This window comes from Silene latifolia, chromosome X, assembly GCF_048544455.1.
Source record: "Silene latifolia isolate original U9 population chromosome X, ASM4854445v1, whole genome shotgun sequence".
In the NCBI taxonomy this organism is placed as follows: domain Eukaryota; kingdom Viridiplantae; phylum Streptophyta; class Magnoliopsida; order Caryophyllales; family Caryophyllaceae; genus Silene; species Silene latifolia.
The window spans coordinates 81,959,306-81,975,167 of NC_133537.1; positions in this window are offsets into that span (position 1 = coordinate 81,959,306).

The following is a 15,862-nucleotide window of genomic DNA, read 5'->3' on the forward strand; positions in this document are numbered from 1 at the left end:
ATAAGAAACAAAACTTATATTTTTTCAAGGCTAGAAAAACATGTTATAACTTCTAAAAATCATATATACATAATTACATAATTACTTATTGAGAACATATACTTTTTAGAAAATATAGAGAGTTAGTAATCCATGAGAAAAAGAATCAAGTCAAAAACTCATAGGATCGATTTATAATGCATTTTACAAACTACTTGGTCGAAACAGAAATTTCACAGCAACTCGTCAGAAACTTAGGTCAACTTGTAAAAATTATCGTAAATTGTCAAAAATTTAAATTGTAACATGTCTTATCAATCTAGAAACTTTAATGAGTCTATTAAACAGTGGAGTTGGAATTATAATAAATCATTAAGTAGTTTTAAATGGCAAATTTTACAAAAACATGGCGAGAAAACACAACTGTACAGGAACATTCCGACCCCTGTCCACTAAAATATTTATTTCTCCTAAATCGTATATTATTTAATCATGAGACAAGTGGCATATGAAAGCTAACTCACAAGGGTATCACACATAAAAATCTCGTATAAGAATTTTGAACAAGCTGTAAATGGCAGCTAAAACAATCAAGGGTACAAATCTTGTGAAATCAACCAAAATCGCATTCTTCACAATTCCACACAACAATTAATAATTTACATGTGTAATCATATCCACACCTTTTACATACATGCCAACATACTTCCTCATATCAACATGCTTATAACAATGCTTAAAAAAATCATGTCACGCCCCTTCTCCGTAAAACAAGGTTACGCCCCCGTAACCCCAATCATCAATGAAACAACATTTAAACAAGGCAACAAGAACTTTCAAGACGAAATAAACCATATTCATTTTAAATTACCCACAATCTCAAGTATTCTCTCAGGGTTACCGGTTCAAAACTGAGAGGGCCATGGTACGAATTAAGGGATCCTTCTTAACCACACTAAGAGGGGCTCCTAACAGTTTCTACCCAGGGTTCATTTTAGTTAGACACATCCTAAGTTCATTATTATTCATTAGTTAGGCCTGAGGATCGTTTTGCTCTGATACCACTTTGTAACACCCCCATTTATTCAGGAGCCTTTAGCTAGACATTCCCAAATAAATAGAACTGTTACCATCTCGGTTTCCCGAGGTAGTAAATAACAAAGTCCAACTCACCAAAGTACTTTACATTAAAACTTAGCGATTACATGTTCATTACAACTTAACCAACTAAAACTTAATATAAAATAATTACAACTCGCAGCGGAAATAAATAAAGTGATTAAATATTCAACGTGGTCTAGACTTCTAGGTAGATTGGCCAAGTCCTCACGCAATCCCATAAGCTCCCAAGTCAGCTAATCTTTAGTACCTGTCAAATCAGCTCCCCATTAAGGTTCACCACAGGTGTTCACGAATACACTGTCAACCACGAGGTTGAGTAGAAATAGCCAAACAACCACAATAAATGGATACAAGAACAATATTAAATTCAAATACAATGTATGCTTATGATCAATCCTCCGACGCTCCCGTTCATCCCGCCAATCCCTGGCCGAGGTAATCTCAATAACATCCCAGAGACAAGTCCTGCAGAACCAGCCTAGGGAAACCAATGCAAGTGCTCATTGATATGATATGCAAACAATTGAGTAACACAATTTCTTACCATCTCAGACACGAAGCCGAGGAATTCAATAATCAATATAATCATCTCAGTCACCAGCTGAGGTAGTCAATAATCAAATCATCTCAGTCACGAGCTGAGGTAGTCAATAATCAAATCATCTTAATCTAACAATTCAACAATCATAATTCATCCAACACAACTCAATCAAACAATCATATAACATTATCCAAGTAATAATCATTATAGTAATTGAGTAGCTATCCTACCTTGATAGCAAATTCCAATAACACAATCCGAATAAATAGAAATCCAATAAACAAAGCTTCCCAATTATTCCGTCACGTAAACAAATATAATAATCACAATTACTAATCTACACAATTAAACTAAATATAAACTAGTTATATTAATTATACTATTACGTAATTTAATATTTATAAACCCGCCTCAAAACTAAATAAACCAACCCATCCACCAAAACCCAAAACCCACGACAAACATAAACACCCAACCATACACGACATACTCTATGCAATACACCCACACACCTCGCAAACCCCTCGGCTGTAATACTCCGTATTTATAGTCTTGGGGGTACTCTATCGAGTAGGCCTTACTCTGTCGAGTAAGGGTAAGTTGCGGAATAAAATAGTTTCTGACCTGTTGGGTACTCGATCGAGTAGCTGGGGTACTCGATCGAGTAAGGGGGTACTCGATCGAGTACCTTGGGTACTCGATCGAGTGTCCGATTCTGGGAGTTTTTCGCGGGTTTTGTTAATTATGCGATTAGGGTATTTAAACATAATCGTCGTTGTTTTAATTCACTTTTACCAAAACCTAAAACCTGTTTAAGAGAGAAAGCGATCGATCATCTTCCTAATCGCATCCTTAACAATTCCGGAGTTGAGACGGTTAGTTCGTATCGTAGTTCGTGTCGTTGGATTCCTTGCGTCGAGGGTAAGCTTTTAATATAATTTATATAATGTTTTGCTAGGTTTGGTCAAACCCTAATTTAGGATTTGGGGGTTTTATGAATAGTAAGTAATTGGTAGTCTTTATGTGTTATATGTTAGGAGGAGAATTCGTAGAAGAGGCGTTTTGAGGCATTTGTAGATACCGTCTGCGTGTTGTGCTTTCGGGTAGGATTTCTACTCGGTATTAGTCCCATAATGGGATATTGGTGATGTCTTTGTAGTTAGTTGTTTGATATGATGATTGTGATTGTGATTGTGATTGTGGTTGTGTTTGTTGATGGTTCTCGAGATGCGTTCTCGGTGAGTGGGGTCGCTTGCGGGAGTGATCTCACGCCTAGTTTCGCCCTTCGTGGAACCCGCCACGAAAGGGGATGTGCACATTAATGGACGGGGTTATCGCTCAAATGCGATGGCGGGGCTTAGGTGGGAGCGGCTGCGGTCCCCCAGCGTGGTGGTCCGGTGGACGATCGGTATTGAGACGATGGGAGTTGGTGGTGTGTGTGTGTGTGTGTGTGTGATTAATTTTATCTGTTTGTCTTATTGTTGTTATCTATATTGATTGTGTGATTAATCGACCCGGTGTTGTTTTGTAAAACTGCGGTGATCCATTCGGGGATGGTGAGCAGATATTGAGCAGTATAGAGATGATCTTTGGGATATTTGGGATGGCCACGACATGACGATAGAGTCTTCATTTGTAGTTTAGTATTTATTTACATTTGATTGAGAACGAGATAGTTTGGAATAATGTATTGTACTTTGAGTTTGGTTTCGAGGATTGTACTTATTCATTAAATTACTTATAATAAATGTTGTTTCTGTTTTGTCTATTTGATTATCATACCTCGAGCAACCGAGATGGTGATGTCTTCATACGAGTGGTCTGGTAAGGCACTCGGAGTATGGGGTGTTACAAATGGTATCAGAGCGACGATCCTGAAACCTGTAACCAATGAACTTAATGAACATAGGGAGTCAATTAAAATGAACCCGGGGTAAAAGTTGTAGGAGCTAGTGCAAAGGCTTGGGAGACGTCCTAAAGTCGCGGGGATCGCCCTACAACTTTGAACCGGTCACATGGGGGAAATGTGTGTTGAGTCATGTGTGTGCTTAGTAACTTGCGTAACAATGTGATGGAATGTGTTGATGGTTGGATGTTGGAATTGGAAGTTGATGAGATGAAAGAAAAGTAATGTTATATATATAGACATTGTTGATGAAATGATAGCATGATGGAATGTTTTACAACGTGGCAATTAATAGCATGATTGTTATGATATAATGTGATTTATAAAGTTAGCATGTTAGTATACGACGTAATATGCGGGTAGCTCTTACGTATTGGTGGTACTTGATCGAGTGAGGCTGACTCGATCGGGTAGGTTTTTAGCGATTTTGAGTCCAGAATCGAGTTTTGGGGCACTCGATCGAGTAACTAGGGGTACTCGATCGAGTGAAATCACTCGATCGAGTAGCCTAGATACTCGATCGAGTGGGTTAGAAGATCGAAGGTCTGTTTGGTTACGGAGTTTGGGTACTCGATCGAGTACATGGGGGCACTCGATCGAGTAGCCCGTTACTCGATCGAGTGGGTTTGGATACTCGATCGAGTAGGTTTTGGGCAGCGCGTTTTCGTGTATTGAGGTTTAGTACGCGTGTTTATGTTTATCCCTTTCTTATATAGCTTCAAGATGCCGCCCAAGAGAAATGCTTTGTATGCGAGAGCTGAGCTTATGACTACGGACGACATCGTCAAGATGTTAGAGCACCAGGACGCTCTTACTGAGACCCTGAAAGAGTGAATGAGGACAAGGATAAGAGTAAGGAGAAGGAGGTTGACCATGCTAAAGTCAGCCTCTATATTGCGAGGTTTAACCCGAAGGAGTACAAGGGAGTTGAGGAGCCTAACCATCTTGATAGTTGGATGAGGGAGATGGAGAACATACTAGATTTAGTTCGTTGTCACGATGAGATGAGAGTGGATCAGTGCATTCTATCCGAGGGAGGCGGTGGCAAATGGTGGGATTCGGTGAAAGTGAGTGCCAAGGAGATATATACCAACCGGGGTTACTGCTATACCTTGGGAGGAGTTTCGTAGGGTGTGAGGAAGGAGTTCGTACCAGAACATGTGAGGAGTAAGTTGAGAGAGGAGTTCGACAAGTTTAAGATGATTTGAGATGTCTGTGTTGAGTACTACAGGCGAGTTCAATGAGAAATCTAGATATCTTTGAGGATATGGGTTTGAGTGAGGAGAATCGGCTTTGAGGTTTGAGAGAGGGCTAACCATGAAAATTATGGATAAGTTACCGTGGGAGTCCTTGCGATGTGAAGGAAGCGTATGAGAGGGGTGGGGGAGAGGCGAGAGACTAGTGGAGATGGCTCGGGAGAGGTCGGGTGGAGAGAAGAGGAAGTCGGAGAGCGAGGGTGGTGGCCAATCTAATTTCAAGAAAGGCAACCACAATCAATCTAAGGGATTTTCTTCCGGGTGGGTTTAGTCTTTGGAACTTCCTTTGGGCGAGGTCGTGGGAGTGTGAGCAATAGCTGGGGAGTGACTGCTTTGGTTGTGGTGGCGTAGGCCACAAGAGACATGAGTGCACGAGTGCACCGGGATCCTTTCGAGAGACTGCGTGAGCTTTGCGAGCAGCGGACCCGGTGGATCATGGCCAAACCGGGAGGTCGAGCTACCGAGTGGAGGCAACGCACGGCGGTAATTCTTATCGAAGACACCGACGAACAACAACAACAACAATCAAGGGTCGGGTGCTAAGCGACCGCATCGACCCAAGATCTTGTCCCAGGAGGCGGGCGGAAGACCGATGGCAAGTTGTTCATGATGGACAAGAAGGCGGTGAGGAAGATGCGCACGTTATCACCCCAGTACATTCCTTGTTAATGGTATTCCTACGTTTGTTTTGTTTGATTGGGGCTTCTCGGTCGTTTGTGTCTTGAGTCATGTAAAACGTTGGGTTTGAGAGTGTATGAGTACGTTAGGGAGCAAGTTTTCATACCTTCGGGTGAGTACGTATCGTGTGGGAGGTTGTTTAGAGATGTATCTTTGATAGTTGGGCAAGTCGATTTCCCTGTAGACTTGCTAGAGTTTCCTTTTAATGGTTTTGAGATGATAGTTGGGATGGATTGGTTAGGAAAGTATAAGGCTAAGATACACTGTCATCAAAAGAGAGTGTCCCTTAGAGGTCCTAAGGGTGTAAGTGTGTCTTATCGTGGGTTTCTAGTCAAACCCAAAGTTAAGTTGATTCATTTGTCACTTTGAAGTCGTATCCGAGGAAGGGATGTCCTTTGATCTTGTGCCATGTGAGAGATGACCGGATAGAGAGCCCCGCGATTGATGAGATACCGGTGGTGGGAGAGTTTGCGAGATGTTTTCGGAGGAGATTCCGGGGTTGCCACCGAAGAGGGAGATAGATTTCACCGTTGAGTTGAAGCCAGGGACGGGGCCAATCTCTAAGGCACCGTACCGTATGGGTCCTAAGGAGATGGAGGAACTTAGGAGACAGTTGGATGATTTGATAGAGAAGGGATACATTAGACCAAGTGTATCGCCTTGGGGAGCACCGATTACTGTTTCGTGAAGAAGAAAGATGGGAGTTTGAGGTCGTGCATAGATTCGGGAGTCGAACCGTGTGACGATAAAGAACAAGTATCCTTTGCCAAGGATAGATGACCTGTTTGATCAGTTGAGTGGTGCAACAGTCTTTTCTAAGATTGATTTGAGGTCGGGGTACCATCAGGTGAAGATTAGAGATGTGGACATACCGAAGACAGCTTTCACGTCGAGGTATGGCCATTATGAGTATGTGGTGATGCCATTTGGGTTGTCTAATGCGCCGGCAGTGTTTATGGATTTGATGAATAGGATCTTCAGACAGTTCTTGGATCAGTTTGTAGTAGTGTTTATCGATGACATCTTGGTCTACTCTAAGACTAAGGAGGAGCATGAGGAGCATCTGAGGATCGTGTTGCGAGACTTTGAGGATCATGAGTTGTATGCTAAGTTTGTCCAAGTGTGAGTTCGGGTTGGAGAAAGTTGCCTTTGGGGCATGTAATCTCTAAAGGTGGGGTATTTGTGGATCGGCGAAGATTGAGGCAAAGCGGTGACAAAGTGGGAAGCACCAAAGAATGTTCTTTGAGGTGAGGAGTTTCTTGGGTTTAGCTGGATACTACAGACGGTTCGTGAAAGATTTCTCCAAGATAGCTAGACCGATGACGGCGTTGATGAGGAAAGAGAACAGGTTTCGTTGGGATGAGAGTTGTGAGACGGCGTTCCAAACCTTAAAGGAGCGTTTGACCACGGCTCCTGTCTTGGCATTACTGAAGGGAGCGAGAATTTCGAGGTCTATACGGATGCCTCGAAGAATGGGTTGGGATGTGTGTTGATGCAGAATGGTAAAGTGATTGCCTATGCTTCTAGGCGGTTGAAGCCTTATGAGGAGAACTACCCTACTCATGATCCGGAGTTGGGTGCGGTGGTGTTTGCTCTCAAGATTTGGAGACATTACCTTTATGGAGCAATCTTTAAGGTATTTTTCTGATCACAAGAGTCTCAAGTACATCTTCACGCAGAAGGAGTTGAACATGAGACAGAGGAGGTGGATGGAGTGGATTGGCGATTACGACATGGAAATCATCTACCATGAAGGGAAGGCCAATGTTGTTCTTTGATGCTTTGAGTAGAAAGAGTGTACATTCCTTGTGTACGGCTCTATCTTTGATGAGGTTGAGGGATGAGGTAGCGAGCTTTGGGATTCATATGATGCGAAAGGGGATGCTATGGGTGATATGACAAAGACACATGGAGTTTTATGATGACATTCGGGATAAGCGGGCTTTGGATCCTAAGATAGTGGAGTGGAGAGTGGAGTAGAAAGGGACGGTGTCCGGTTTTCCATTCATACGAGATGGTAGCTTGAGGTTTGATGGTAGGTGGTGTGTTCCTAATGACGAGGAGTTGAAAAAGACAATCATGAAAGAAGCGCATTGCACACCATATTCAGTTCATCCGGGTGGAGACAAGCTTTACAAGGATTTGAAGAAAACGTTTTGGTGGCACGGGATGAAGAAAGAGCAGTGAGTTTGTGTCCCGTTGTTTGACATGCCGAGAGAGTTAAAGGGGAACGAGAGAGAATACCACAAGGTAAGGTTCGGTCTTTGGAGGTGCACGAGTGGAAGTGGGAATCCATTTCCATGGATTTCATTGTGGGTTTTTAGAAGAGTCAACAAGGTAACAATATGATTTGGGTGATAGTGGATCGTCTGACCAAGTCAGCTCACTTTGTTCAATGAAAGATACATGGACTAAGGCACAATCGGCTATGGCCTATCGAAAGAACGTGCTTAAGTTACATGGAGTCCCTAAGGACATAGTGTCCGACAGAGATGCGAGGTTTATATCAAGGTTTTGGAAGGAGTTGCTGGAATCGTTGGGAATGACTTTGAAGATGAGTACTGACATTTCATCCTGCGCGATGACACAGCAGGCTGACGAGAGAACAATCAAGACTCTTGAGGATATGTTGCGAGCTTGTGTGATGGATTTTGGTGGTAGTGGGAGCGAGAGGTTGGACTTGATAGAGTTTTCTTACAACAACAACGGCTATCACACTAGTATTGGTATGGCACCGTTTGAGGCTTTGTATGGGAGGAGATGTAGGAGTCCGATCTGTTGGGACAATAGTCTTTGAGGCGGTGGTTTTAGGACCAGAGATGGTACATGAGATGGTGGAAGCAGATTAAGATGATCGAGAACGGATGAGAGCGCCCAGGATCGACAAAAAGAGTTATGCGAGATCTACATCGTCGGGACATAGAGTTTCGGGTTGGGGACAAGGTTCTTCTGAAAGTGTCTCCTATGCGTGGGGTTATGAGGTTTGGGAAGAAAGGCAAGCTAAGTCAGAAGTTTATAGGGCCTTATGAGATCTTAGAGCGAGTTGGGGAAGTGGCTTATCGTTTGGCTTTTACCTGCGTTGGAGAGAGTGCATAATGTGTTTCATGTATCGCTTGTTGCGGAAGTATGTGAGTGACCCGTCACATGTGTTGGAGGCAGAGAGCTTAGAGTTGGATGAGTCTTTATCATATCTGGAGGTGCCTAAGCAGATCCTAGACCGAAAGGTTAGAAAGACCGGGGGTGGTGAGACAGTTTTGCTTAAGATCCTTTGGTCTAACCACGAGACCGAGGAAGCTACATGGGAGGCGGAGGATATCATGAAAGAGCGTTACCCTTTCCTTTTTGATCGGGTATGTATGGTTACGGGGACGTAACCTTGTTTCTTTTAGGGGGTAGGAGATGATCGCGAGAGTTTTTAAGAGTTCTATATACACCTTTTATATGTTGTGTCGGTATGATTGTCGGGATAGGTTGGGGTTAGTATCATGTTTACGTTGTGTTTTGTTTGACCTTCGAGTCGGAAGGCTTATGGGAGTACCTTTGTTTAGTGGTGGTTTGAACTTCGGGGACGAAGTTCCTTTTAAGGAGGGAAGACTGTAATACTCCGTATTTATAGTCTTGGGGTACTCTATCGAGTAGGCCTTACTCTGTCGAGTAAGGGCAAGTTGCGGAATAAAATAGTTTCGACTGTTGGGTACTCGATCGAGTAGTGGGGTACTCGATCGAGTAAGGGGTACTCGATCGAGTACCTTGGGTACTCGATCGAGTGTCCAGGTTCTGGGGAGTTTTCGCGGGTTTTGTTAATTATGCGATTAGGGTATTTAAACATAATCGTCGTTGTTTTAATTCACTTTTACCAAAACCTAAAACCCTGTTTAAGAGAGAAAGCGATCGAGTCATCTTCCTAATCGCATCCTTAACAATTCCGGAGTTCGAGACGGTTAGTTCGTATCGTAGTTCGTGTCGTTGGATTCCTTGCGTCGAGGGTAAGCTTTTAATATAATTTATATAATGTTTTGCTAGGTTTGGTCAAACCCTAATTTAGGATTTGGGGTTTTGTGAATAGTAAGTAATTGGTAGTCTTTATGTGTTATATGTTAGGAGGAGAATTCGTAGAAGAGGCGTTTTGAGACAGTTGTAGATACCGTCTGCGTGTTGTGCTTTCCAGGTAGGATTTCCTACTCAGTATTAGTCCCATAATGGGATATTGGTGATGTCTTTGTAGTTAGTTGTTTGATATGATGATTGTGATTGTGATTGTGATTGTGGTTGTGTTTGTTGATGGTTCTCGAGATGCGTTCTCGGGGTGAGTGGGGTCGCTTGCGGGAGTGATCTCACGCCCTAGTTTCGCCCTTCGTGGAACCCGCCACGAAAGGGGATGTGCACATTAATGGACGGGGTTATCGCTCGTACGATGAGCGGGGCTTAGGTGGGAACGGCTGCGGTCCCCCCAGCTGGGTGGTCCGGTGGACGATCGTATTGAGACGATGGGAGTTGGTGGTGTGTGTGTGTGTGTGTGTGATTATTTATCTGTTTGTCTTATTGTTGTTATCTATATTGATTGTGTGATTAGTCGACCCGGTGTTGTTTTGTAAAACTGCGGTGATCCATTCGGGGATGGTGAGCAGATATTGAGCAGTATAGAGATGATCGGGATAGGTGGGATGGCCACGACATGACGATAGAGTCTTCATTTGTAGTTTAGTATTTATTTACATTTCAGTTGAGAACAGATAGTTTGGAATAATGTATTGTACTTTCAGTTTGGTTTCGAGGATTGTACTTATTCATTAAATTACTTATAATAAATGTTATTTCTGTTTTGTCTATTTGATTATCATACCTCGGGCAACCGAGATGGTGATGTCTTCATACCTGAGTGGTCCTGGTAAGGCACTCGGAGTATGGGGGTGTTACATCGGCAGCCCCCAACCCCACCATAGTTAGCCACCATACTCACCCTACCTGCCACGGTATCACCAGCGTAGACCAACTCCGACCAGCCTCCACCCGAGCCCACCTTAAACACCTGCCCAATCCCCGCATGAAAATATACGAAACCGACGCACTTAAACACTCACGATTTACACCACTAATCACAACCACCCCCAACATCTGCCACTACTAAAGATCACCATCATTCTCCACCGTACCTGTAATACTCCGTATTTATAAGTCTTGGGGTACTCTATCGAGTAGCCCTTACTCTGTCGAGTAAGGGTAAGTTGCGAAATAAAATAGTTTCGACTGTTGGGTACTCGATCGAGTAGTGGGGTACTCGATCGAGTAAGGGGTACTCGATCGAGTACCTTGGGTACTCGATCGAGTGTCCGGTTTTACGGGGAGTTTTCTCGGGTTTTGTTAATTATGCGATTAAGGTATTTAAACATAATCGTCATTGTTTTAAATCACTTTTACAAAACCTAAAACGCTGTTTAAGAGAGAAAGCGCCGAGTTCATCTTCCTAATCGCATTCTTAGCAATTCCCGAGTTCGAGACGGTCGAGTTCTTGTCGTAATTCGTATCGTTGAGTTCCTTGCGTCGAGGGTGAGCTTTTAATATAATTTTTATAATGTTTTGTTAAGTTTGGTTAAACCCTAATTTATAGATTGGGGGTTTTGGTGTGTAGTATGTGATGTGTAGTCTATATGTGTTATATGATAGGAGGAGGGTTCGTAGAAGAGGCTTTTGACTCATTTGTTGATACCGTCATTTGTTGTGTTTTCCGGTAGGATTTCTACTCAGTATTAGTCCCATAATGGGATATTGGTGATGTCTTGTAGTTAGTTGTTTGATATGATGATTGTCTTTGTGTTTGTGGTTGTGATTCTTTGTTGATGGTTCTCGAGATGCGTTCTCGGTGAGTGGGGTCACTTGCGGGAGTGACTTCACGCCCTAGTTTCACCCTTCATGGAACCCGCCACGGAAGGGGATGTGCACATTAATGGGACAGGGTTATCGCTCGGTATGATGAGCGGGGCTTAGGTGGGACTGGCTGCGGTCCCCCAGCTGGCGGGTCCGGTGGACGATCGGATTGAGATGTTGGGAATGGTGTGTGTGTGTGTGTGTGTGTGTGTGATTGTATCTGTTATCTTATTATTGTTATCTATGTTGATTGTGTGATTAATCGACCGGTGTTGTTTTGTAAACTGCGGTGATCCATTCGGGGATGGTGAGCAGATATTGAGCAAGTATTGGTGAGAAATCTTTGGGATAGCTGGGATGCCACGACATGATGATAGGAGTCTTCCGCTGTAGCCTTTAGTTTATTTACTTTTCAGTTAGACAGTCAGTTTGAGAATAATGTATCGCACTTTTAGTTGGTTTCATGGATTGTAACTATTCGTTAAACTATTTATAATAAACGTTGTTTCTTTATTGTTGTTTGGTTATCATTGCCTCGGAACCAGAGATGGTAATGTCTTCATACCTCACCGAGTGGTCCTGGTAAGGCACTTGGAGTATGGGGGTGTTACAAATGGTATCAGAGCGGCGATCCTGAAACCTGTAACCAATGAACTTAATGAACATAGGGAGTCAATTAAAATGAACCCGGGGTAAAAGTTGTGGGAGCTAGTGCAAAGGCTTGGAAGACGTCCTAAAGTCGCGGGGGTCGCCCTACAACTTTGAACCGGTCACATGGGGGAAGTGTTTGTCGAGTCGTATGTGTGTTTGGTTAACTTGTTTACAAATGTGATGGAATGTGTTGATTGTTGGATGTTCGAATTGGAAGTTTAGGAGGTGAAAGAAAAGTGATGATATATAGAAACTGTTGATGAAATGATAACATGTTGAATGTTTTATAACGTGGCAATTAATAGCATGATGAAATGATCTCGTAGATATAGAAAAGATGTGTAGCATGATTGTTATGATATAATATGTGATTTATAAAGTTTAACATGTTAGTATATGATGTAACATGCGGGTAGCTTTTACGAATTAGTGTTACTCGATCGAGTGGGACTGACTCGATCGGGTGGGTTTTTGGCGATTTTGAGTCCAGAATCGAGTTTTGGGGTACTCGATCGAGTAACTAGGGGTACTCGATCGAGTAGGGGGTCACTCGATCGAGTAGCCTAGATACTCGATCGAGTAGCAAAAAGAGGAAGGTCCGTTTGGTTCGGGAGTTTGGGTACTCGATCGAGTACGTGGGGCACTCGATCGAGTAGCCCGTTACTCGATCGAGTGTGTTTGGGAACTCGATCGAGTGGGTTCTGGGCATCGTGTTTTCGTGTTTTGAGGTTTAGTACGTGTGTTTATGTTTACCCCTTTCCTATATAGCTTCAAGATGCCGCCCAAGAGAACTGCTTTGTACGCGAGAGCTGAGCTTATGACCGTGGATGACATCGTTAAGATGTTAGAGCACCAGGATGCTCTTACTGAGACCCTGAAGAGAGTGAATGAGGACAAGGATAAGAGTAAGGAGAAGGAGGTTGATCATTCTAAAATCAGCCTCTATATTGCGAGGTTTAACCCGAAGGAATACAAGGGGGTTGGGGAACCTAACCTTCTTGATAGTTGGTTGAGAGAGATGGAGAACATCTTAGACTTGGTTCATTGTCCCGATGAGATGAGGTGGAACAGTCGCGTTCTATCCGAGGGAGGCTGCAGGCAAGTGGTGGGATTCAGTGAAGGTGAGTGCTAAGGAGATATACACCAACCAAGGCTTACCTGCTATACCTTGGGAGGAGTTTCGTAGGGGTCGTGAGGAAGGAGTTCGTGCGGAGCATGTGAGGAGTAAGTTGAGGGAAGAGTTTGATAAGTTTAAGATGACCGCCGAGATGTCGGTGAGCGAGTACTACAGACAGTTCAATGAGAAGTCCAGGTATCGAGGATATGGGTTTGAGTGAGGAGAACGTGGCATTGAGGTTTGAAAGAGGGTTGACTACCACGATTATGGATAAGTTACCCGTGGGGATCCTTGCGATGTTAAGGAAGCTTATGAGAGGGCCGGGAGAGCGGAGAGGTTGGTGGAGATGGCTCGGGAGAGGTCAGGTGGTGAGAAGAGGAAGTCCGAGAGCGAGGGTGGTGGCCAATCGAATCACAAGAAAGGCAACCACAATTAGTCTAAAGGGTTTTCTTGGGTCGGGATTGATCTTTGGGGCTTCCTTTGGGCGTGGCGGGGAGTGTGAGTAATAGTTGGGGAGTGACTGCTTTGGTTGTGGTGGTGTAGGCCACAAGAGACATGAGTGCACGAGTGCACCGAGATCTTTCGAGGAGAGACACGAGCTTCGCGAGCAACAGACCGGCTGGATCATGGTCAAACCGGGAAGTCGAGTTACAGAGTGGAGGCAACCGCAACGGCGGTAATTCTTATCGAAAACACCAACGAACAACAACAACAATCAAGGGTCGGGTGCTAAGCCGACCGCATCGCCCAAGATCTTGTCCAGGAAGTGGGCGCGAAGACCATGTGGCAAGTTATTCATGATGGAGAAGAAAGCGGTGAGGAAGATGCGCACGTTATCACCAGTACATTCCTTGTTAATGGTATTCCTACCTTTGTTTTGTTTGATTCGGGGGCTTCTCGGTCGTTTGTGTCTTCGAGTCATGTTAAACGATTGGGTTTGAGGGTATATGAGTCTGTTAGTGAGCAAGTTTTCATACCTTCGGGTGAGTCCGTATCGTGTGGGAGGTTGTTTAGAGATGTATCTTTGATAGTTGGGCAAGTTGATTTCCCTGTAGACTTGCTAGAGTTTCCTTTAACGGTTTTGAGATGATAGTTGGGATGGATTGGTTAGGAAAGTATAAAGCTAAGATAGATGTCATCAAAGGAAAGTGTCCTTAAGAGGTCCAAAGGGTGTTAGTGTGTCTTACCGTGGGTTTCTAGTCAAACCCAAAGTTAAGTTGATTGCAAATTTGTTACCTTGAAATCTTATCCGAGGAAGGGATGTCCTTTGATCTGTGCCATGTGAGAGATGACCGGATAGAGATTCCGAGCAGTTGATGAGATACCGGTGGTGGGAGAGTTTGCGAGATGTTTTTCAGAGGAGATTCGGGGTTGCCACCGAAGAGGGAGATAGACTTCACCGTTGAGTTGAAGCCGGGGACGGGGCCAATCTCTAAGGCACCGTGCCGTATGGGTCCTAAGGAGATGGAGGAGCTTAGGAAGCAGTTGGATGATTTGATAGAGAAGGGATACATTAGACCAAGTGTATCGTCTTGGGGAGCACCAGTTCTTTTCGTGAAGAAGAAAGATGGGAGTTTGAGGTTATGCATAGATTACGGGGAGGAGCCGAAGGTGTGACGATAAAGAACAAGTATCCTTTGCCAAGGATAGATGACTGTTTGATCGATTGAGCGGTGCAACAGTCTTTTCTAAGATTGACTTGAGGTCGGGGTACCATCAGGTGAATATTAGAGAGGTGGACATACCAAAGACGACTTTCACGTCGAGGTATGGCCATTATGAGTATGTGGTGATGCCGTTTGGGTTGTCTAATGCGCCGGCAGTGTTTATGGATTTGATGAAAGAATCTTCGTACAGTTTTGGACCGATTTGTAGTAGTGTTTATCGATGATATCTTAGTCTACTCTAAGACTAAGGAGGAGCATGAGGAGCATCCGAGGATCGTGTTGCAGACTTTGAGGGATCATGAGTTGTATGCTAAATTGTCCAAGTGTGAGTTCTGGTTAGAGAAAGTTGCTTTTTTGGGGCATGTAATCTCTAAAGATGGGGTAGTTTGTGGATCCGTCGAAGATTGAAGCAGTGACAAAGTGGGAAGCACCAAAGAATGTCGGCGAGGTTAGGAGTTTCTTGGGTTTATTTGGATACTACGGACGGTTCGTGAAAGATTTCTCCAAGATAGCTAGACCGATGACAGCGTTGATGAGGAAAGAGAACAGGTTTCGTTGGGATGAGAGTTGTGAGACGGTGTTCCAAACATTAAAGGAGCGTTTGACCACGGCTCTGTCCTAGCATTACTGAGGGGAGCGAGAAGCGCGAGGTTTATACGGATGCCTCGAAGAATGGGCTGGGATGTGTGTTAATGCAGAATGGTAAAGTGATTGCCTATGCTTCTAGGCGGTTGAAGCCTTATGAGGAGAACTACCCTACTCATGATCTGGAGTTGGGTGCGGTGGTGTTTGCTCTCAAGATTTGGAGACATTACCTTTATGGAGCAATCTTTAAGGTATTTTTCTGATCACAAGAGTCTCAAGTACATCTTCACGCAGAAGGAGTTGAACATGAGACAAGTGGAGGTGGATGGAGCGATTGGTGATTATGACATGGAAATCATCTACCATGAAGGGAAGGCTAATGTTGTAGCTGATGCTTTGAGTAGGAAGAGTGTACATTCCTTGTGTACAGCTCTATCTTTGATGAGGTTGAGGGATGAGGTAGCGAGCTTTGGGATACATATGATGCGAAAGGAG